Source organism: Saccopteryx bilineata, chromosome 7 (genome assembly GCF_036850765.1).
Source record: "Saccopteryx bilineata isolate mSacBil1 chromosome 7, mSacBil1_pri_phased_curated, whole genome shotgun sequence".
In the NCBI taxonomy this organism is placed as follows: domain Eukaryota; kingdom Metazoa; phylum Chordata; class Mammalia; order Chiroptera; family Emballonuridae; genus Saccopteryx; species Saccopteryx bilineata.
This window is the reverse complement of record NC_089496.1, coordinates 42,924,789-42,949,920: the sequence shown is the minus strand read 5'-3', so window position 1 is coordinate 42,949,920 and position 25,132 is coordinate 42,924,789. Positions and strand designations below refer to the sequence as shown.

Here is a 25,132-nt window from a genome sequence, read left to right as displayed (position 1 = left end):
TGTTAAACAGCTAATGAAAAATGGCTATGAGACTGAGAACAAACTGTGGCCTTTGGTTGCACTGATAACATCCACTTTAAGCAGGAGCTGTGTCTAAAGCAGGAAGCCTAACGATGTTGTAACTTCCTCTATAAGGATCACTTTATTGTAACGAATGAGAGTTTTTGATCAAAAAGTTAAAAATGTCAACAAAGACCCGCAGGAAGTGACTCTCTGCTCTTAATTCCCAAAATAATTTCTCTGTTCTCTGAACACATTTTTAGTGCCTCTTTTAGTACATTTTCCCTTTTTTTTTTTTAGCTTGCATTGTATATAGTTATTTATGTCCATGTCTGATCTGCCCAATACATGAAACTATAAAAACATTGAGGGCAGGGACACCCACTGACTCATCTTTGGATCTCTGAAAGTGCCTGCTGAGAATGAGCCCTTATTCAAATTGGTGGATTATGGCGCAGTTCTGAGTCATGAGGACTAACACTTTTTTTTTTAAGATGTAGAGGACTAACACTTTTATTTTTTTTTCTTTTTAATTTATTGATTTTAGTCAGAGAGGAAGGGAGAGAAAGACGGGAATATCAATCTGTTCTTGTACGTGCCCTGACGGGGGATCGAACTGGCAACCTCAGTGCTTCAGGCTAATGCTCTTACCAGTGGAGCTATCCAGCCAGGGCGAGGACTAACACTTTTAAAAGAACACTTACAAGGTATCCCTATGCAACTAAAACACTTTGATTCATTTCCCAGGTAGAATTGAAGTAGAAAGAAGGTGAGTAGGAGTGAACAGGATGGGGGGCAGTTACGTCACTACTTCAGAGAAGGATTTCCTCCACCTCCCATTGGTGGTGGGAGTGGCAAAAAGAGGACATTTCAGAAGGTAGGAGACCCAGCCCCTAACCCAGGCATGGTCAACAAATGGCCCGCCGGCTGGATCCAGCCGTGTAATGAGTTTATGCGGCCCACGATTAAATTCTTAATATTCTCCGCTACTTTAAAATCTCAGCTACTCAGAAGCGGAAGCGTCTTTGATTATTAGAAATCAAGATATATTAAGAAGATAGTGATATGCGGAAAAGAATTCTGTATGTGACTAATCTAGGGTTAACTTCCAATAATTGGTTGAATGGATTCATGATACTTATTTTTTTTAAAAAATTCCATTATAAAGACTTACCACTTTTGTACTCGTCTGTACTCGATATGAACTGTTTGATGTTTAGCGACGATGTGAAATCCACATTCTTTTTTTTTTTTTATTTTTTTAACAGAGGCAGAGATAGACAGGGACAGACAGACAGGAACGGAGAGAGATGAGAAGCATCAATCATCAGTTTCTCGTTGCGCGTTGCGACTTCTTAGTTGTTCATTGATTGCTTTCTTACATGTGCCTTGACCGCGGGCCTTCAGCAGACTGAGTAACCCCCTGCTGGAGCCAGCGACCTTGGGTCCAAGCTGGTGAGCTCTTTGCTCAAGCCAGATGAGCCCGCGCTCAAGCTGGCGACCTCGGGGTCTCGAACCTGGGTCCTTCCGCATCCCAGTCCGACGCTCTATCCACTGCGCCACCACCTGATCAGGCGAAATCCACGTTCTTTAAGGCGGAGTTTGCCAGTGCGCACCCAAGGTCAACCAATTTGTTATTTTTGTGGTCAAGTGTACTGAATCAAGTGGCATTGTAGCAAAGACAATAGCTGTAGTTGATAACTGAAAACATGTCCAGGCTGTTTGTAAAACAAAATAATTGCTTTATCTGCGATATAACCCCTTCAAGCTCATTCTATTAATTAAATATTGTTTCAATTGATTTCGATACAGTTTGGATATTTATACAGTATGTAATTATATTTTTATTAAAATAATATTGTATATTAAAAATATTTTTCACTCACATTTATTTATAAACAAATTACATAATAAAATTTTGTTTACTTAAATGAATAATTTTTGTATTTAATATTTTTTTATTTTAATATTTTGTCCGGCCAGTGAAAATAGTTTTCTTTCTTATCTGGCCCGGGGGCAAAAACTGTTGGCCACGCGTGCCCTAACCACTCACAGGCTCTATGGTTCTGGGCAAGGTGCTGGACACCCCCTCCCCCCATGAAGGGATTGATGAGGTGAAGAACCATAGTTCCTTCTCATCACATTGTCCTACAGTCAACATTCCAGAAGATTTAAGCTCTCATCTTATGATGATTTAAGATCTTAATCTTTAAGTGGCTTAAAGTTTATATAGCACCAGCATGGTAATCAGGCATCATCTCACGTGCTAGCCCTACAGTAGTCGCTTCCTAAAACACTCTGTTTAGAAGGATTCCGAGTCTCTATTTGGGCTCAGCGGAAAGACAGCGTTGACTTAATAGTGATACCTGGCACGAGGGAGGGAGGGGAGTAACAGCAAATAAGCCAGGATATGTCATCCCTGATCTAGTCCAGTGCCTTCGCTCCACAGGAAGAAAATGAGAACAGAAGCTTGTGACTTAAGTTTACTTTGTGCTAGACACTACTCCAGTTGCTTTTACACACACATGTTTATTTGACCCTCGGCCAGTCTTAAGGAGTAAGCATTATGATTCCCATTTTGCAGGTGAGGGAAGCAAATTTTGCCTGGAGTTCACACTCTGGAAATACTTACTGTTAAGCTTCCCTATACCGCCTCCTACTCTGTGGGCACTTATTATGCGCCAGGCTAACGGCACTCATGTAGGAGCCATTTTACCCTTCAGGAGACATCTGGCAATGTCCAGAGACTTTCTGGTTGTGGGAAGGAGAGGGTGTTTCTTGAATCTAGTGGGTAGAGGCCAGAGATGTTGCTAACTGCACAGAACAGTGCCCAGAACAAAGATGTATCTGGCCCAAAATGTCAGTAGTGCTGAGATTGAGAAGCTGACTTAGGCTATGTGAGAGTCGTTTTCAGACGGTGATGAAACTCTCCCTGTAGCCCAGTAAGTAGAGTTACTGTCTCCTTGGACACAGGCAAAGAAAAATGCTCTCGAAATCAGGAGGGACATAAGACAGGAAGCCAGGTAAGTCTCATTCTAGAGGCCTCTGGAGTTCCGCCTCCACAAAACTCCACTCTCATCAGCTTCTTTTATATCAAAACATAGACGTAAATTCTTTAAACACGTGTTTACATATTATGGATTTCAGAAGCTAAGAACATTCAGCTAACTGAAAAACTTCCACCATGGTGGGTGTCTCTTCAAAGATAAAAAAGTATTTGTTCAATGGTTCAAAGAAGAGAGTCCTTAGAAGTGCTTTACTACAGAACCATCGATCTCACTGGAGGAGACACGCAGTTCCTTGCTTTAAGGGGAGAAAACTAATTTTAGGATATTAATAAGCTCTTTCAAGAATAATTAGCTCTGCGTGGGATTGAATTTTTTTTTTTTTCCTTTTGTTTTTAGGAGCTGGTGAGCCTGGAAGCTTATTTAGGAGTAGAAGAGGAAATGAAACTGAAAAGACAGTACATTCCTCTTTTTCTAGGAGGTAAGGTACACTCTGAATATGAATAGCTTTCTTTTTTTTTTTTTCTTTTTTTTTTTTCTTTTCCATTTTTCTGAAGCTGGAAACAGGGAGAAACAGTCAGACAGACTCCCGCATGCGCCCGACCGGGATCCACCCGGCACGCCCACCAGGGGCGATGCTCTGCCCACCAGGGGGCGATGCTCTGCCCATCCTGGGCGTTGCCATGTTGCGACCAGAGCCACTCTAGCGCCTGAGGCAGAGGCCACAGAGCCATCCCCAGCGCCCGGGCCATCTTTGCTCCAATGGAGCCTTGGCTGCGGGAGGGGAAGAGAGCGACCGAGAGGAAAGCGCGGCGGAGGGGTGGAGAAGCAAATGGGCGCTTCTCCTGTGTGCCCTGGCCGGGAATCGAACCCAATAGCTTTCTTATCCGGTCCAATTAACTGCCTCAAACACACACACACACACACACACACACACACACACACACTCTCTCTCTCTCTCTCTCTCTCTCTCACACACACACACACACACACACTCTCACACACACACACACACTCTCTCTCTCTCTCTCTCTCACACACACACACACACACACATGGTTAGCTGAAAGAACTTGAAGAAACCGAGAACTGAACGCTAGTTTCAGCAATAAAGCCCTATGCAAATAACTTCCTTTAGGATGTAAGGCTCACCTCCTGAAAAGAAAGCAATGCTAGAGTAACAGGGTGAGGGTTGGAGGTAGAGAGAGGAAAAGGAAAAGAGAGAAAAGAGCTTGAGGGAAGAGAAGTGTGTGTGGGGGTATGGAAATCAAGTTTCTTTCTCAAAGAGGAATTGCTGAAAAACAAGAGTTAGGGAAACAACGTCTGAGCTGCTCCGCACTCTAGGCTGAGCACCGGCAAGGTGCTTCCTGGAATCCGGAGTGATAGTCGTCCCTCCACCCCGCGGTTGTTTGGATGAGAGGGGGAGATTTAAGAACTCCCGAGCCACTGGATTTTAAATCTTTTCCAGTAAGGTTCATCTGTGTGCGGACGCGCGCAGCCTGACAGTGGGGTCGCTCAGCAGCTTGCTGCTCGGGATCCTCCCTCCCTCGCTCGCCGCTTGCCAGATCCCAAACACAGCCCCAGACATCCCGCGACAGGGGTGGTTCCAGAAGCAGAGAATCCAGAGCATGAATGAAATGTGAATAGCATGGCTCTGGCAAGAGCCCCAGGCACCTTAGTTTGGGGTCATGTGGGAAACTGGAAATGTACCGCCCTGGAACGTAACATTCTGGGGCCCCTACTCCATGCCAGGCACCGAGCCTGGCCAGCGAGCCACGCTCCTTGTTCTCGGTGAGGCAAGGCTAGATGGGTCTTCGGGAAGGTTACCGAAGACCTTGCATTTGCCGTTCCCGTTCCCTAGGCCTGGAACACTGTTACCGAGATCAGTTCTTTTCCGGGTACCGGAATGTGCTTAAAAACCGCCTCCACCGAGAGGCCCTCGGGGGGCTTTGCAGCTCCCTATCGTACACGTCATCGCTTCTGAAAGCTCTGTTTAGTAGTTAACTCAGTGCTCACAGTTCATCAGCATTTCCCCATTTGTATTTGCATATGTCCTTTGTTTAAGGGGCCTGTCTCCCCACTAAAATATAAGCTCTCTGCGAGCAGGAACCTGCGTGCCATCACAGCGGCACGCCCACAAGTGTTCGGACGTGCACAGTAGGCGGTCAGGAAATGTTCATTCCCTTCTCCCGCCACTTGCGGCACCCGACGCGCTGGTCGTCTCCAAACTGACCCCAGGCTGTCAGTTGCTTGCATTCATGCCAGGATCGAAGGAGGCCGAGTGGGCAGTCGACTCAGGTGGACTTTACTGTATTATCTTTCAAGGAACTTCGGTATTGTAACTAGGACGCTTTCCCTCCCGCCACGCCTGCGCATGAACGGCCTGGAACAAACAACCGCACGCCGCTCGGGTTTTCTCCTGGGGCCGGTGCACGAATCTGCAGCGCTGCCTCTGAGCGTCAGGGTCAGAGTCTAGGGCCAAGTCCCACGCCGACACTCTGCTTCGTCATCCCTTGCCTGCAGTCCTCCTTCCACCGCCTAATTGTCTCCGCTTTCTGTCCTTTTGTCTCAGTCTGACTTCTTTAAGGAGGTCCAGTCCTCTTCACCTGTTCGAGCACAGGTGTCCCCTGGAAGCTTCTTAAAGCAGCCCCTTCCCAGCCGCCCTCTCTTCTCCCTCCTTTCCTTGGGGGGAAACACAAATCGACAAGCATTTATGGAGCGCCGAGAGCGCACAGGCAGCGCCCTGGGCCGCTGCAAGCCCCTTCCCAGGGCGCACGGCAGCTCGCACCTCCCTCCCCACTTCCCACCTGTCGGGAACCCAGGGTCCCAACTCCCTGAACGACGTCATGGAATCCACCCGTTTCTTCCAAGTGCATCGCCCACCTTCTTCTCCGGAGGCGTCTCCTGATTGGTCTAAGTGTAGGTCACTCGGCCACCCTCCGCACGTGGCACCGCCCCGGGGCGGGCTCAGGCTGTTCCTCCTCGCTTACTCCCTCCAGCTAATCGCCCGGCAACGAGAGCCGAGAAGTTCTGGGCAAAGTCCTGGGAACTGGCGGCGCGATCGCAGCGCCCGCGTACCCGGCCGGGCAGAGGGACCCCAGCGCGAGGCAGCCAGCGCGCGGCGCCGGGTCCGGCCGCTCTGTACACGCGCGCGCGAGCGGCCGTCTCCGCCCCAGTCTCTTGCAGCTGGTGCGGGAACTGTCAGCTGCGCGTTGCGGGAAGACGCGAGAAGCCGGGTTTGTCTCCTCCCGGACGAACCTAGGAGTCCGCACCGAGGAACTGGGCGTCGTCCCCCACGGCGGAGCGCGCAGGTAAGCGCCGGGACGCCGGCCAGCACGGTGCTGGGTGTGGTGGGGGCCGGGCGGCGGCGCGGGCTCCGCAGGGCTGTGATTTCGGGGGTGACCACCAGTCTCTGCAGGACTGGAGCCAGCCTCCTGTCGCCGGGGCAGAACCGGTCAGTGGGGCAGCCCCGAGCCGGGGAGATCGTCCTCGGTGCCGGCGCCAGTTTCTCCGGACGTGGGGTTCGAGTGCTGCCCATCCTCGAGCTCCGTCCTCAGAGGGTCGGTTTGGCTGGGATTGACGGAGAAAGGGCGCCGAGCTCGGGGCCTGGGTCGCGGCGCGGGGGGATCAGACGCAGAGGGGCTGCCCTGGGCTGCGGCAGACGCGCCGCCGGAGCGGGAGACACAGGAAACCTGTTTAATTGGTCTGAGCGCGAAGCTTTAGCAGATCCGCGGGATAGGGCGCGGCTTGGCGGCTTGGGGACCGGTGTGACGCCGGCCTGCTCCGCTTCACGGCGCCCCGGCGGGGGGCTGAGGGCACTCGTACCTTGGGGCTTCCCAGTGTCCTGGGCATTGTCGTAGGTCGTACAGATATTTCTTAAGCCTCGGCGCGCCGCCCTCCTTCGGCAATGAAACTTGCAAGCCACCTTCTGCACACTTGTATGCCCCCCTCCCTCGGTCTCACAAACTCTGAGATGAGGGGACTGTGAAGTTGCTTTCGATGTGTCTGGGAACGGCGTTGAGGTCCATGAGTTTCCCCAGATGTTACACTGGCCTTCAGGGTTTGTGTACTAGGAGGGGGAGCATTTAGAAATATTTTAAGCTGCAGGTATAAAAGAGATCTGTCCACAGACAGGTAAAAATATGTAGGTCTGACTTCTGGTCATCCACGTTCTAACTAACCACAAGCATGGTCCCCCTTCTGGCCAAAGGAGACCAGTCAGGCAGGCCTGGGCTGAAATGCACCCACGCTGAAGCCCCACCACCAACCTGCTAACACACGCCTCTGTCCCCTGTTCCTCATTAGCGCTCGTCTCTCTCTGAGATCATGCCCTCGGGCTGCTCATATCTGCCTTCCCCTAGTAGAGTGGAAGTTCCCGGAAAGAAGCGATCTTATCTGTCTTGTGCATCACTCTCTCTTCAATAACAACAGTGCCTGACACACACAGTAGGTGTGCAAGAAGTTTACTTAATGGACGATGAAAGCTTCTTTTTAAAATAAGAGCAATGGTCAGCGGTAGAGCGTCGGCCTGGCGTGCGGGGGATCCGGGTTCGATACCCGGCCAGGGCACATAGGAGAAGCACCCATTTGCTTCTCCACCCCCCCCCCTCCTTCCTCTCTGTCTCTCTCTTCCCCTCCCGAAGCCAAGGCTCCATTGGAGCAAAGATGGCCCGGGCGCTGGGGATGGCTCCTTGGCCTCTGCCCCAGGCGCTAGAGTGGCTCTGGTTGTGGCAGAGCGACGCCCCGGAGGGGCAGAGCATCGCCCCCTGGTGGGCAGAGCATCGCCCCTGGTGGGCGTGCCGGGTGGATCCCAGTCGGGCGCATGCGGGAGTCTGACTGTCTCTCCCCGTTTTCAGCTTCAGAAAAATACAAAAAAAAAAAAAAAAAATGAGCAATGGTGATTTCATAGCTGATTTTGATTTTCATGTTTATCCTTTTATTATTATTATTATTATTACTACTACTACTACTACTACTGTTGATTGAGCATCTACTAAGAACCAGATATGCCCCCTTGTGGGGAGTCACAGGCCAGGACCACCCTCTGTGGGACATGAGCCTTAATTAAAAAAAAAAAAAAAAAAAAGAACCAGATATGTACTAGGAACTTCATATAGATTACCTCATTAAACATGACAACATTAGTCTTATTAGCTAGGTATGTCTAACCAAGTGGGAAATGGAGGTTCCAGCATGTTAATCAGTTTTCCCAGGATTATCCTGGCAGAACTAGAATTCCAGTTCATTTTCTCTCTATTGTTCTGGGGCTCTTCTAAGAAACCAAATTGTGTTTTCCACCATTACAGATAATAGACACTTAGCTTTCTTTGTAACAAAAGCTATTGCTTAGCCAAAAGATTTGTTTTCTCATTCAGATATACTTTTTTTTTTTAATAGAGAGAGACAGAGAGAGAGGCATTCATTTAGTTACCTTATAGGCCAGATACTAAGAGGCTGCCATAAGCTAGTATTATCTCATTTAATCTTCACCTGTGTTGTAAGGTCCTCTCCATTTTACAGATGAAGAAACTGCAGCCTAGCCTCAGGGTCAATAGTAATTTACAATACATAGTAATTACAATAGTAATTTTGTTAACAGCTCTTCTGACTCTCCCATTACATAGAGATGTGTCTTGCTCCTACTACTTAATTAGAGGTTACTTCATTATCATAGAGCCCAGTGATACAATATATTAAAACCAACTGAGGTTGGGCTACAGACTCTCTTCTGCTGCCAATATCAAGTTTCTACCTGTACTACTTTCTGAATTATTGAGACTCTTACTGCCATTGATTTCTGTGGTTGAGTTTGTGGTTTGTGGATCTGGTAGCTGAGGGACTTTAATATAGGACTAAAGGAAATTCTCCTTTCACCTAAATTTAAATTTACTTTCACTTAAATCTAAAGAGACATCTTATGGGTTTTGCCCGCTGTGGTAAATGAAATTAGTAAGGCTTTATGCCTCTTAAGGAAAGTGCTGGAAAGCCAGGTGGGTCCTCTGTTCCTGTGTGTAGAATGGAGAGTTAGGAACCACTATGAATTCCAAAAGCTCCTGCAGCAATCTTTTATTTTTAATAAAATAATTACATTTCAACTCTGTACTCTTGTAGCGAAACTGAGGGCAAGAAGTTAGATAAGAGTGTCATGGTTACTTCCTAAAGGGCTGATAGTAAAATAGGCGATGGGAAGGAATTGAGATCCCTTTTGCCTTCGATGTCCATTCTAGCTTGGGGGGAGAGTGTAGTATAAAGTTTTTTTCTGTATGAGGGTCTAGAGCAGTGGTTCTCAACCTTTCTAATGCCGTGACCCCGCAATACAGTTCCTCATGTTGCAGTGACCCCAAACCAAAAAATAATTTTGATGGCTACTTCATAACTGTAATTTTGCTACAGTTATGATTCGGAATGTAAATACCTGATATGCATTATGTATTCTCATTGCCTCTCCGCCTCCTAGGCTTCTGTCCTCCGGTGCTTGCTGCACCCGCCCACTGATGATGTCAGCAAGCGCCGGACACACGTAATGCGCTGCTATGGACTGTGGAGCGTTCCGCTTCCCCCACCCCTTAGGCCCCCTTCGGATGATGCAATCACGTCTGCGCATGATCAGAGGCATTCAGTTTGGAACGCTGGTCCATAACGGCGTGCGTTCAAGCTGAATAGCGCTGTTGCAGACGGTAGTGCGGCCTCTCAGAGGCAAAAGCCATCAGAAATATGTATTTTCCGATGGCTTTAGGCGACCCCTGTGTTTTGGTCCTTCAACCCCCGCTGGGGTCGCGACTCATAGGTTGAGAACTGCTGGTCTAGATAATCCAGTTTTATTTATAATTTGCCTCTCAGCGGTACTACACTGTCTTTCTTTTTTTCTTTTTTATTTTTATTAAGTGAGAGGTAGGAGGCAGGGAGGCAGAGTCAGACTCTTGCAGGTGCCCCGACCAGGATCCACTGGGTAAGCCCATTAGGAGGTGATGCTCTGACCATCTGAGGCTGCTGCTCTGTTGCTTGGCAACTGAATTATTTCAGTGCCTGAGGTGAGGCCATGGAGCCATCCTCAGTGCCCTGGGCCAAATTGCTCAAACCAGCCATAGCAGCGGGAGGGCAGGAAAGAGAGAAAGAGAGAAGAAAGATGGGTGGAGAAGCAGATGGTCACTTCTCCTGTGTGCCCTGGCTGGGAATCGAACCTGGGAAGTCACATTTTCTTAATTGTTAATTCCATTAGGAGTACTCCAGGAAGGGTTGGAGAATGCCCCCACCTGGGATGCCCACAGAAATACTGGGAGTGTGGGACCCTAAGGGAGATGGAAGCTCTTGAGTTGAAAATGCCTTCCATGCCTGACTGAGAGTTGTTTACGTTCCCTGGGCATTCCTGATGCCCTGTGTACATCTTCTTCATCAGCTTTTTAGACCTCTCTTCTGGAAACTTCCTTCTTGACTTCCAAATCACTGCTGTTCAGACCATGTTTATGCTGACCCCAGCTCCTCTCTCTCCTCCTCAGTGTCTTTCACACCCATCCCTTCTGGTTGCCCCTGCCCCTGTCTTAGCTCAGAGCCTTAGGGATTTCTGCACTCTGCCCTGACATTGCTTACAGGTGGGTCCTCCTGCCTCAGTCTCTTTGCATCACAGCCTGGCAAATTCTTTTAAGTCCTGTCATTATGCGCTAAAAATTCTTGAGAGGCTTATGTGGTTAATAACAATGATAACAACAACAGTAGCAGCAGTTGTGCTGAACTTCTTATGCCAGGGACTATCATAAGTGCTACACTTGATTATTGCATTGAATCCTCAGAGCAGTACCCAGTGGGCTCTGTTATTGTACCCCAACCTCCAGACGAGGCTAGAAGAAGTTAAGTTTGCAACAACTTCAAGGCGGAGCTGAGACTCAAACCCCAGGTGTTTTCTCTCTCCATTTGATTATAGACTGCTTGGCCTAAGGGCAGGTCCTGGAAGCCTGGGCCAGCCTTCACGTGGGCATTCCCAAGCCCTGTGCACTGGCGGCCTGGATGGATCCCGCAACAGAGCATTTTGCCTTGGCTCATACCCTCCTGCTGCCTGGAAAGCTCTCTCCTTGTGTCTCCCTCTGAAAACCCATCTTTCAAGGCTGAACTCATAAACTACTTCCGTCAGAATAATCTCTCTGAACTCCATCTTGCAGTTTTTAAAAAAGCAGGAGAGTCCCCAGTGCAGTTTCTGCCTAGTGAGTATGGTGGATTTTCCTTCCTCCAGTGCAGGGGTCAGGAACCTTTTTGGCTGAGAGAGCCATGAACACCACATATTTTAAAATGTAATTCCATGAGAGCCATACAACGACCCCTGTACGTTAAGCGTTATTCAATAAAAATTTGGTGTTGTCCCGAAGGACAGCCGTGATTGGCTCCAGCCACCCGCAACCATGAACATGAGCGGTAGGAAATGAATGGATTGTAATGCATGAGAATGTTTTATATTTTAACGTTATTATTATTTTTTATTAAAGATTTGTCTGCGAGCCAGATGCAGCCATCAAAAGAGCCACATCTGGCTCGCGAGCCATAGATTCCCGGCCCCTGCTCCAGAGCTTTGTTCCTTTCATATCCCACTATCCCCCACCTGGTTTAATTATTTGTTCCAATGTACTGCCTTCCTTTCTAGATTGCAAATGCCTTCAGGGCAAGGCAAGTGTGTGTTCCTCCTGTCTCTCTCCCTCGCATCACTAACCGTGGTGGCCTGTCCATAGTAGGTGCTCAATTAAACAAGAGACTGCAAAACAATTCTATGTGGTTATATTCTGTTAGACTATTCTGTGAAAAAACTAACTGGAATGTGGCATTTTGTTTCCTACATTTTGATCCACAATACTGTAGTGCCTTCATCAATTTATGATGAAGCAATAAAAATCCCAGTTATTTAAGTCCCTGGGAAGCATTTATTGTGGTGGTTTTCACCTTAGCTATACTACAAGGAGATCTCAAAGCTTTACATAAAATAAACTTTGTAAATATCTTGCATCTTGTATGCACTTTTTTCATTATATGGTAATGTTATTAAACATGTATTAAAACTGTTATGGATGTAACTAAATTTTTTCTCAATATTTTATGGATCAGTGAGTATTTTCCATTTTAACACAATTTAGCAGGTCCTTTGGGAGGCAGCACCTCTCTTAACTCATTGCTCTGTGTGTTCCAGTCACCGAACTAAGCTCAGCACCCTGCCTGTCTCCCCAGCCATGCGTATGGTGCTAGGCCCTCTCAGTTTCTGTATCATCCATTGTCCTCCTTCTAGCCTTTTCCTGTCCCCCATATTCACTTGGCTTTCACTCATTCATCCCTTTTCAGCATGGATGCCACTTGCGGGAAGCCCTCCTCTGCCACCTCCAAGTTGAAGCTGGAAAACACTGCTGGCACCGTGTGCCGACCCATTTTACAGGGAGCAGTTATCATACCGATTTGCAATTGTCAGTCACTTGACCGAATCTTTCTGGAAACCACTGACTCTCACCTGGCTTATATTATAATCACTTAGGGGTCTTTAAAAAAAAAAAATTTCCTGCCAAGGTCCCCCTTCCAGAGTTTCTGGATCAAGTGACTTGGGGTAAGGAGGGTTGGTCACTGGAATTGTTTTCTTTTTTAAAGGAGTTTTCTCTGTTTATATTATAGCTGGGTAGTATTCCATTATGTCAATATAACATATTATCCAGTTACTTCTTTTTTAATAACAGTTTTATTGAGATATGGTTTACATTCCATAAAATTCACCATTTTAAAGTATACAGTTCAGTGGTTTTTAGTATATTCACAGTTGTGCAAACATCACCATAATCAATTTTAGAACACTTAGAACAACACCCCCCAAAATCTGCACCCATTAGCAGTGTCCCCCCCACCCCTCAACTATTAATCTACTTCCTTCATGAATGGATTTGCCTATGCTGTATATTTCATATAAATGGAATCATGCAGTACGTGGTTTTTCACTTAGCATGTTGTATTCATGATTCTTCCCTGTTGTAGCAGGGATCCGTACTTCTTTCTTTTTTATTGCTTAGTAAACAACACCCCATTGTGTGTGTGTGTGTGTGTGTGTGTATCACATTTTATTTATCTACCTGCCAGTTGATGGAACTGGTACTTTTTTTTTTTTTTTTGTATTTTTCTGAAGCTGGAAACGGGGAGAGACAGTCAGACAGTCTCCCGCATGCACCCGACCGGGATCCACCCGGCACGCCCACCAGGGGCGATGCTCTGCCCACCAGGGGGCGATGCTCTGCCCCTCCGGGGCGTCGCTCTGCCATGACCAGAGCCACTCTAGCGCCTGGGGCAGAGGCCAAGGAGCCATCCCCAGCGCCCAGGCCATCTTTGCTCCAAAGGAGCCTCGGCTGCGGGAGGGGAAGAGAGAGACAGAGAGGAAGGAGGGGGGGTGGAGAAGCAAATGGGCGCTTCTCCTATGTGCCCTGGCCAGGAATCGAACCTGGGTCCCCTGCACGCCAGGCCGACGCTCTACCGCTCTACCGCTGAGCCAACCGGCCAGGGCCGGAACTGGTACTTTTTAATGTTTTTTTTTTTTTTTATTTTTATTTATTTACAGGGACAGAGAGAGAGAGTCAGAGAGAGGGATAGATAGGGACAGACAGACAGGAATGGAGAGAGATGAGAAGGATCAATCATCAGTTTTTCGTTGCAACACCTTAATTTGTTCATTGATTGCTTTCTCATATGTGCCTTGACCGCGGGCCTTCAGCAGACCGAGTAACCCCTTGCTTGAGCCAGCAACCTTGGGTCTAAGTTGGTGAGCATTTTTTATTTGCTCAAGCCAGATGAGCCCGCGCTCAAGCTGGCGACCTCGGGGTCTCGAACCTGGGTCCTCGACATCCCAGTCCAACGCTCTATCCACTGCGCCACCGCCTGGTCAGGCTGGAACTGGTACTTTTTAAAGCTTGCCCAAATAATCATAATGTGCAGTCAGGAATTAAACAGGAAGTTTTTTTTTATTTTGAGTCTTGTTCTTTGATGTGTCTTGGGGCTAGAACAGTGCCTGGCACAAGATAGATGTTTAATAAACATTAAATGAATAGAGCATTTTACTGAAAGTATAGCTCCCATTATATTGGTGTCATTAAAAAAATGTCATTAAAAAGAGATCTTCATCATTGATTGTTTAGGTCCTGATATGAACAAACCAACTGTTGAAAAAATTATGATAGAATCAAGGAAATGTTGACATGGATGAAATGCTAAGATTTCTAGGATTTGCTTCAAAATAATCGGGGTTGAAGGAGCATAGAGGGAAAAAGGCTGAATTAATGACTATCGAAGCTGGGTGATGACTTCATGGGCTTCTTAATGCTATTTTCTTTAGTATCAGCTGTCCCCTGTGGTGCCACTGGCTACATGTGGCTATTGAGTACTCAAAATGTGGCTAATCCTTCTGGAGATGTATTGTAAGTGCAAAATACACACTGAATTTCCAAGACTTTGTATACAAAAGAATGTAAAATTATTTCAATAATTTTTTTTATCATGTAGATGTTGAAATAATATTTTGGATATATTATGATATATAATTCAAATTAGTTTCACTTATTTACATATATGCTTTTTAATTGGCTGCTTAAAAATATGTATACTAATATTACATCTATGGCCCCTATTAAATTTCTGCTGGACAGTGCTGCTGTATTCTTTTGTATAGACATACAACTTTTGGTAATAAGATAAAAATATTGAAGACATCTGAATTTTCAAAAAATCTGGAATAAAATATTTTTCATGAAGGATTCCTCTTTTGTGAAACTGGGGAATAATGATTACTTTATAGACGCTCTAGCAGGCAGGCTGTGGTCTCCCAAAGTCATTTCTGGGCTTCAGCTCTGTGAAAATCTAAATATTCTTCTGTAATAACAGCAATAGCAGCATGAGGAAGTGGAAGAATTTCCCCTTTAGTTATTCATCTGATTCTTTTGTAGTTGGTGAACTATTTCCTTCATCATGGAAAAATATAGAAAATGCAATGGTAACTTCATTGTTCTTAATCACGTTGTTTATACTCTAAAATTGAATTTTCCTTGGACTTGCTTTATAATCACTCTAAGTGAATCTGTTTGGGAGCCAGACAGGTTGTTACTAGACTCCCCATGACCCCTACAATATAAATGGAATGTTTCTTAAATAGTAATAACAATAATGTGTGGATTTCAAGCTGAGAAGCAAATTGCTTTCATTTAACTTTTCTTTAGATGATGATCAGGGTGTTGTCTAGATGTCTATGTTTACTCACAAAACAATAGCAAGCTAATAAACACAGTTCTCTGAGAGGTGTGGCCTAGACAAATGATCTCAGAGAATATTCTTTCTCCTCTGTGATTTCTGAGATCATGAGAGAGTGGACTGAATTGAAAAATTCTTGAATGTAAAGTAGAAAAGAATTAAGTTGGCCCTGCCCAGTTGGCTCAGTGGTAGAGCATTGCCCCAGCACGTGGAAGTCCCAGGTTCAATTCCTGGTCAGTGTACACAGGAGAAGCACCCATTTGCTTCTCCACCCTTCTCCTTCTCCTTTCTCTCTGTCTCTCTCTTCCTTTCCGGCAGCCAAGGCTCCATTGGAGCAAAGTTGGCCTGGGCGCTGAGGATGGCTCCATGGTTTCTGCCTCAGGCACTAAAATGGCTCTGGTTGCAATGGAGCAATGTCCCAGATGGGCAGAGCATTGCACCCTGGTAGGCGTGCCGGTTGGGTGCATGCAGGAGTCTGACTGCCTTCCTGCTTCTAACTTGGGAAAAATACAAAAATAAATAAATAAATAAAAGAATTAAGTTGCAGCCCATCAGAGAGATCATGATAGAATCTGTGACTGTCAATATAAAGTCGTTTATTATTTGATTACTCTCTACAGATAAAATATTAAAATCCATTTGTTTTTTCAATATTCTGTGGGTCACTTTTCTCAGTATAACATTTCTCCCTGTATGTATTAGAATGTACTAATATTAAAGAGTCCTGTACTTGTTTTCTGTCTTGAGAGCAAATGTAATACAAGTTACCATTTGAATCTTTTTTTTTTTTTCACTTTTCCGAAGCTGGAAACGGGCAGGCAGTCAGACAGACTCCCGCATGCGCCCGACCGGGATCCACCCGGCACGCCCACCAGGGGGCGTTGTTCTGCCCCTCTGGGGCGTCGCTCTGCTGCATCCAGAGCCATTCTAGCCGCCGAGGCAGAGGCCACAGAGTCATCCCCAGCGCCTGGGCCATCTTTGCTCCAATGGAGCCTCGCTGCGGGAGGGGAAGAGAGAGACAGAGAGAGGAAGGAGAGGGAGAGGGGCAGAGAAGCAGATGGGCGCTTCTCCTGTGTGCCCTGGCCAGGAATCGAACCCAGGACTCCTGCATGCCAAGCCGACGCTCTACCGCTGAGCCAACCGGCCAGGGCCACCATTTGAATCTTATAAAAGAAATATTCTTCCCCAAATTATTTGTGGTGGGCAGTGGTCTGAAATGTTTAGAAGTAAAAGCTAACCTTTGTAGAATGAAAGCATACAGTGGAATTTTTCCCCCCATACATGAAATTAGTATTTATTGGGCATACACTCTGTGCCAGGCACCAGGCTGGGTACAGGACACATGAAGGTGAATTAGATAGATGTGGAACCTCCCCTTAAGGGGATATAGATATTAAACCTATTGTTCATTGCAATGGGGATTAGGTGGCTCAAAGGGAATAAGTCTGCATTTTAATGGGGACCTTGGAGAGAAAAGTTCTATTTTCCTGCAGGTCATGACTCCGGCTGTTGATGGTTTGAATGGGAGGAGAAAAGAGACTGTGGCTGGGAATCCTCAGAGGAGCTCACCTGGAAGTCCTGCCCTTTCTGTTTCTTTCTGCTGGCTGTAGGGGGTCAGGTGGGAGTGAGTAGGGGAAGGGGTTTAATTCCTCTTAGGAACTTTTCAGTTGTTATGATGCTGCACATAGGTTCCTTTATTCGCTGTGGGAAAATAAATACAAAGTTGTATTTTTAGTACCGTTGTAGCTGAAACTGAATGAGATCTAACAATCTGTTCTCCAGCATAGCCTTGAAAGTAGCTTAAAATAGCGGGCTGGCTCCAAGTCTGGTGGAGCTCCATTGTCTAGCAGCTAAGAAGGAGTGAGTTAGGGGTATTTGCAGGCCTCAGAGAATATAGGGAAGACCCACTTGAGTTTTCCTCACAGGGTCCGTGCTGCCTCGAGTAGATTTTTAGTGTACGTAGAATGAACCGGGGGTGTTGGAGGCCTTAGGGAATGGGGAGCCAGGCTGCCTTTGAAGATGCCTGGGCAGGCCCTGGCCGGTTGGCTCAGCGGTAGAGCGTTGGCCTGGTGTGCGGGGGACCCGGGTTCGATTCCGGGCCAGGGCACATAGGAGAAGCGCCCATTTGCTTCTCCACCCCCTCCCCCTCCTTCCTCTCTGTCTCTCTCTTCCCCTCCCGGAGCCAACGCTCCATTGGAGCAAAGATGGCCCAGGCGCTGGGGATGGCTCCTTGGCCTCTGCCCCAGGCGCTAGAGCCACGCCCCGGAGGGGCAGAGCATCGCCCCCTGGTGGGCAGAGCATCGCCCCTGGTGGGCGTGCCGGGTGGATCCCGGTCGGGCGCATGCGGGAGTCTGTCTGACTGTCTCTCCCCATTTCCAGCTTCAAAAAAAAAAAGATGGCTGGGCAACAATGACAATATTTGTTCTCTGATTGTCCAACGTCCATTTACCCTTCCAGACTTCCATTTGAGAAATCACCCCTTGACTTTGGGGATGGTCTGCTGGGACCAGAATGAGGGCCCATCCTCCTCCGTGGGCAGCCCTGTGAGCCTCTTGCTGGAGTCTGGGTCCAATGCCAAAGGTTCTGGAGATTCTGCTGACCAGACCATTCCTGCTTGGACCACACTGTGGTCTGGCTTCTAGTCCCATGAAGCTGTGCCACTGAGGAAGCAAGCTTCCTCAGCCTCCCTTTAATTCCTTAAATTGTTATTTCCCCAATACATTTTCTCTGGTTTTATTGGCCACATTGATTTCTGTTGCTTCAGCTCAAAGAACCCCTGACTGTCAGAACCCCTGACTGTCAGAGGTCTAGAGAGACTCCTGTCGTTTACCCGCTGTCACAAAGGAAACAAGGGGCGGAGCTGGGGTGGAGGCGGGTCATTCTGGCTCCACTGCCAGGCATTGGCTAGAGGCCTCTTCAGTGCGGTGGGAAGCACAGGCCTGGGAGTCAGAACGTGGATCCAGTCCCAGCATGCCTCTACCTCTCTGGCTGTTGGAGCACAGAAGAAGTGACTGAAGATGCTTTCAGAGAAACAGGCGTTTGTGCCAAGCCTCGAAAGACACAGAAAATTGAGACAAAAGAAGGGGATGGAAGGCTAGGTAGAAAGGACATTGCAGGCAGAGAATGCAGGATGAGCCAAAGCATAGCATTTTAAGGAATGATAAACCCTTCAGATTGTTGAGAAGGACTTTTTTTTTTTTTTTTTTTTGTATTTTTTTCCGAAGTTGGAAGCGGTGAGGCAGTCAGATAGACTCTCACATGCACTCGACTGTGATCCACCCAGCATGCCCAACAGGGGGCGGTGCTCTGCCCATCTGGGGCGTTGCCATTGCAACCGGAGCCATTCTAGCACCTGAGGCGGATGCCATGGAGCCATCCTCAGCGCCCAGGCCAACTTTGCTCCAGTGGAGCCTTGGCTGTGGGAGGGGAAGAGAGAGACAGAGGGGGAGGGGTGGAGAAGCAGATGGGCGCTTCTCCTGTGTGCCCTGACCAGGAATTGAACCTGGGACTTCCACACGCCGAGCTGATTTTCTACCACTGAGCCAACCAGCCAGGGCTGAGAAGGACTCTTTTAAATGGGAAAAGTGACAGGATCTGAGAATGGACAGGAGGTCGGGGCCCAGCTGCAGTGGATGTCGAATCCCACAGTTTGGGTTTGGACTTTCTTCTGTAGACAGGGAACAAAGAGGTGCAGGGTGGGGACTGTCTTGGAGAAAGCACTGTAGTAGAGGTGGACAAGTTCAGAAGGTCAAGCACACTGAGACCTGAACTAGGGTGGTCACATGTGAGAAGACAGGAAAGGCAACACAGAAATATTGGAAAGTTAGGATGAGAGCCTGTAGGAACTAGAGGTGTGGGGGATGGGGATGGGAGAGAAGGCAAAGATGATTCTATGGGAGATAATAATGGTGTTGGTACAATCAAGTCAAAAATAAAGTTGGAGTCTTATACCACACTTTCTGCCAAAATTATTTCAGATGAATCAAAACTTTAACATTAAAAATGTAGAAAAAAAAAATAGCCCTGGCCAGATAGCTCAGTTAGCTACACAATCATCCCGAAGCACAGAGGTTGCTGGTTCGATCCCTGGTCAGGGCACATGCAGGAACAGATCTATGATCCTGTCTCTTTCACTCTCTTTTACTTTCTCACTAAAATCAATAAATAAAAAATTTTTAAAAATAGAATGCCATTTAAATAATGATGATAAATGCCCTTTTAAGATACGATATAAAATCCAGAAGCTATAAAGTAGAAGATCGATTCATTTGACTATATATACATATAATTTTTTCAGGGATATTTAAAAAAAACTGCCAAAAGGCAACCCATAAATCTAGAAAAATAATTGCAATTCCTTGTCACAAACATCTGGTTTCCTCAATATAAAGAACCACAACAAATTAATTAGATAAAGAACAGTTACTCTAGAGGCAAAGATGTGAACAGTTTACAAAATGGCATACAAGAGACTCTTAAGATTATGACAACTTTAACCTCGCTCATGAAAGGGGAAAGGCAAATTAAAACTTTAATGAGAGGTTATTTTCACCTATCAGATTGGCAGATGAACAAAATGTGATGAAACCGTTGGCAAAGGTTTGAGGAAACAGGTGTTCATGGTGCATGTACGCATCAATTGGTCCAAACTCCGTGTGGAGCCATAGGCGGTATTGATCAAAACTGCAAATGTACATACCCTTGAAGCACCCATAAAAATTCAATGAATTTTATCAAACAGATATATAAGTGTGCACAATGATATACAATGTGCAAAGTTATCTATTGCAGTGTTTGAATAGATAGAAGATTGCACATAACCTCATTGTCCATCAGTAGGGACTGGTTAATAAATAATGGGGTGATTTCGGCCTGACCTGTGGTGGCACAGTGGATAAAGCGTCGACCTGGAAATGCTGAGGTCGCCGGTTCGAAACCCTGGGTTTGCCTGGTCAAGGCACATGTGGGAGTTGATGCTTCCAGCTCCTCCCCACCTTCTCTCTCTGTCTCTCTCTCTCCCTTTCTCTCTCCTCTCTAAAATGAATAAATAAATAAAAAAACCCAAAAAATAAAAAAAGAGCACCTGTTTAAAAAAAATAATAATAATGGGGTGATTTCAAATGAGGCAGCTCCACATCTACTGATTTGGAACAATTTCTGAGATTTAATTTTAAGTTATAAAAGGAAGGTATAGAATCCATAGGTTTGTGACATACATACATACATACATACCATATATGCCATGCATGAATGGTATGCTTCCATTTGAGGTGAATATACCCATATGACATGCTTTATGTGTATATATACATAAATATGTACATATTTATGCATATGTACATAGACTCTAAATTGGTGGGCTGAAGCCAGTTTGCAAAGACTCGTGAAAACCCATTGTGTTTATCTTTTCCCAACTCCTTGGTCGGTGACTTTGGGTCATAGTTTGAAATTGGCCACGGTGGGAGTATTTACACCAGGAAAATAAGCAAAAACAATAAACCAGGACTTTTGTTTTCCCAGAGGGCTGGTTGATATATATTTATTAGCACCCACTGTGTATCATAAATATAAAATATCTCTAAAGGGATTACACAAGAGGTTGGGGACATCAGATTCCCCCTAGGAAAGGAGATTGGTGGCAAAGGGACAGATGTGACATTTAAATTGCACGTTCTGGGCCTGACCTGTGGTGGCGCAGTGGATAAAGCGTTGACCTGGAAATGCTGAGGTCGCCGGTTTGAAACCCTGGGCTTGCCTGGTCAAGGCACATATGGGAGTTGATGCTTCCAGCTCCTCCCCCCTTCTCTCTCTCTGTCTCTCTCTCCTCTCTCTCCCTCTCTGTCTCTCTCTCTCTCCTCTCTAAAAAAAAAACCAAAATGAATAAATAAATAAAAAATTAAAAAAAAAATAAATTGCACGTTCTGAATTTTGTTCCAAGTAAGTATATTACTTATTCTGCCTCAGATATACTAGAAAGCAAACAAAATATGTAGCTCCAGAGTTCAGGCCTATGTGACTGTGTTATTTAAGGTGCCATTGAAAATAGATGAATAGATCTTAGGGGAAAAGAATGCTGGTTTTGAACATGCTGACCTTGAAGAGTATGGGAGCTACCAGTGGAACTGTCCTACAGCTAACTTAGAAGAGAGGACAGAGCTGGCGATCTCTTCTGGGAGTCAGCAGTGTAGTGGAAATTATGGCAGCGGAGGCGGTTTCTAAGGGAGTCCCAACTTACAATACCTTTTGTGCTGGTCGTGTAGCAGAGTGGGATGCTTGCGGTACCTTGGGGAATGCCAGCGAAGAGGTGGGCAGGGGAAAGCTAGCTCATCACAAGGTACGAGGACCATATAATGATATGAATAGTGCTCCTTTTATGGATGACCTACAAAAAGCAAGGCACTGTTCTCAGAACTTGATGAAGGGACACCCATCACCTGACTTGATCGTCACAACCACTGCCTGGGGTGGGTCCTGTTTCCATGATTGCCGGTGAATGCAGGAGGGCATGCTAAAGAAGAAACCAGGAAAGGTCTCCTGGGAGGGCTGTTCTCAGAGCATGACTTGAAACATGGTAAGATTTTAAAGGTCGAGACATTTCAGGGAAGGCGAGAATGGTGAGCAGAGGCTGAAAGCTAGCTCTTTGATGTAGCTGGCGGGCAGAGGTTTGTGGGAGCTTGGGGGTGATGCATGGCCACCCCATTCTCTGGCAGTTGGAGAGCCACAAAAATGTTTTTAAGTTAGGAAATATTCTTTAATCAGTTTGACTGGTGGTCAAATACAGATATTAAATGATGGATTACTTGAGCATTTGCTCTGTATTCATTGATAGGGAGGAGGGATGGTAAGAGACAGGAGACATTAGCATACAACTTTGAGAGAGATGGCCTGTGAGTGCAGGGACTCAGTGTCTGCACATAGGAACAGTGATGGCTTGTGCCAGTTCTCTCTTAATTGTTGTTTTTTTCTCATTGAACTTTATTGTAATGAGTCTCATTATCTGTGACAGATTTTTCGTCAAGTTGTTTTCATTAAAAAGTACTGGTTTTAAAAACTAATAACTTAAAAACTGCCACACACACACACACACACACACACACACACACACACACACAGAGTACCCCAAATATATAGTTTATAAAATGTTTTTCTTTCCTTCTGAAGGTTTTACAATGCATTGTAATCATTAATTAGTCTTTAACTATTAAACAACCGATCGAGACAAAGAGTTCTGGGACGGTTCATCCACCACTGATGACGACTGCGGTGGCAGCATTGAAGATGATACTCATTCAGCTTCTGAGCTTTCTGGGCAGACTCGGTGACTTTGCCAGCTCCCGCTGCCTCTTGTTCACTGCTTTGGTGACACCATAGCAACTATCTGTCTCATGTCACAAATAGCAAACCAGCACGGGGGGTGGGGGACAGTCAGAGAAGCTCTCAACACACGTGGGCTTGTTAGGAACCGTATCAACAATGGCAGCCTCACCAGATTTCACAGACTGGGTCATCTCGCTGCTTTTTCTCAATCTTTCCTTCAGCTCAGCCGATTTGCAAACAATATGAGCCATGTGACAATCCAGCACAGGTGCATATCTGACATTGATTTGGCCTGGATGGTTCAGGACAGTCACCTGAGCTCTGAAGGCAGCTGCTTCCATTGGTGGGTCATTTTTGCTGTCACTGGCTACATCGCCATGATGAACATATTTGACAGATCTGTTCTTCCTTTTTTTCTTTTTGTATTTTTCTGAAGTTGGAAATGGGGAGGCAGTCAGACAGACTCCCACATGCGCCCAACCGGGATCCACCCAGCATGCCCACCTGGGGGCGATGCTCTGCCCATATGGGGCGTCGCTCTGTTGCAACCAGAGCCATTCTAGCACCTGAGGCAGAGGCCACAGAGCCATCCTCAGCGCCTGGGCCAACTTTGCTCCAATGGAGCCTCGGCTGCGGGAGGGGAAGAGAGAGACAGAGAGGAAGGAGAGGGGGAGGGGTGGAGAAGCAGATGGGCACTTCTCCTATGTGCCCTGGCCGGGAATCGAACCCGGGACTCCTGCACGCCAGGCCGATGCTCTACCACTGAGCCAACCGGCCAGGGCCCAGATCTATTCTTGACGTTGAAGCCCACATCGTTCCCAGGAAGAGCCTCACTCAAAGCTTCATGGTGCATTTCAACAGACTATTTCAGCTGTAGTGTTAACTAGAGCAAAGGTGACCACCATGCTGGGTTTGAGAACACCCACCTGCCTTCAGTCCAAGGAGACAGTGCCAAAGTCACCATTTTGTAGACGTCCTGGAAGGGAAGACCAGGGGCTTGTCAGTCAATGAGTTGGTGGCAGGATGCGGTCCAGAGTTTCCAGCATTGTGGTTCCACTGGCATTGCCATCTTTACGTGTAAATTTCCATCCCTTGAACCAAGGCATGTCAGCACTTGGCTCCAGCATGTTGTAGCCATTCAAACCAGAAATTGGCACAGAATGCTACAGTGTCAGGTTTGTAACCAGTTCTCTTAATGTAGGTGCTGACTTCTTTAACAATTTCCTCATTTCTGCCCTGGTTGTAGGGAGGCTTAGTGCAATCTGTTTTGTTAGCATCCACAATCAGTTGTTTCACGCCCAGTGTGAAAGCCAGAAGGCATGCTCGCGGGTCTGCCCGATCTTGGAGATGCCTGCTGCCAATCCACCAACACCAGCAGCAACACTCAGGACAGCAGTCAGACTGAGATGTGCCTGTAATCATGTTTTTGATAAATTCTCTGTGTCCTGGGGCATCAGGGATGGTTGCATAATACTTGCTGGTCTCGCATTTCAACAGAGAAACATCAATGGTGATGCCACGCTCATCTTCGGCTGTCAGATTACCCAAGACCCAGGCATACTTGCAGAAGCCGCTTCCCATCTCGGCAGCCTGCCTCTCAAAATTTTTTTTTTCTATCCTACCACATTTGTGGATGAGGTGACCATTAGTAGTAAATTGCTGGAATCTATGTGTCCAATGACGACGATGTTGATATGAGTGTTTTCTGTTCCCATTTTGACTTTGATAATAGTGGTGGTTTTGATGACACCTGTGTTCTGGCAACAACGCCATTGCAGAAGAGCCAGCACAGACATTTCTAACATTTATGATCCCATAACTTCAAAAATCTCTACTCACACAGACTATTTCTACTGATGGCTGGTATGCGCGTGAAGCAAGAACAACTGAATATTTTTCTCCAACAAACAGCCTTTGTTTTCCACATTTCTTGGTGTCATTATTACTGAGTTTACAGACAAAGGCTTTGTGCCCAGGAAAACTCAGCGGTATAATCCCTCCTTCAATCTCCGACGCTCAGGTTTCTTCTGGAAATGCTTCCCGAGGTGACTAACGCGAACCCGGGCTGTAAGATGCTGTGCCAGCTGAGTGTGCAGAGAGAGCCACCAAAGACTTTCCGTGGTTCATCGAGTCAGGTCAGGGACAGCAGGGAGTTGAACAGCTGAGTCATTGTTGAATTGGTCACCCGAAGCCAGTTCTAGACATGACGTTGTCTTCATTAAACTTGGAGAAATAGCAGGTGACTGAAGACTCTCCCAGGCATCAAATATTCTGATTTTCTATCACTCACACCGTCTGTGATCGTCTTCCAACGATTTTCTATCACTCACACTGTCTGTGATCGTCTTCCAACACACGCCATTGTTTTCAGTTACAAGACACAGCTTTCTCTGACTTCCAACCTGAGTGTGTGTATCATATCATGCTCCGAGGGAGAAAGGAATGTGGTATTTGGATCCTCTAGTAACGTCTGCTTCTGCTGGGGTTCCCAGGCTGGGGAACATGGCCACACAGCGCCCCACGGGTGTCAGAAGGCTGGGATCCAGGTGGGCCCCTCCCACGCACCC

General features: G+C 46.6%; 1 protein-coding gene and 1 pseudogene across 5 annotated transcripts in view; one reads left to right on the top strand and one right to left on the bottom strand.

The window, feature by feature from the left end:
* The first annotated feature begins 4,079 nt into the window (after positions 1-4,079).
* The window catches only part of OSBPL3 (oxysterol binding protein like 3), a 190,140-nt gene continuing 169,087 nt past the window's right edge, over positions 4,080-25,132 (top strand). For all 5 annotated transcript variants that reach the window (XM_066240312.1, XM_066240315.1, XM_066240313.1 and 2 more), the window contains exon 1: positions 4,080-6,316. The gene's annotated coding sequence lies outside the window, so the exon portion shown is untranslated. The remainder of the gene's footprint in view (positions 6,317-25,132) is intronic.
* Positions 6,559-24,161, bottom strand: LOC136311140 (putative elongation factor 1-alpha-like 3; annotated as a pseudogene).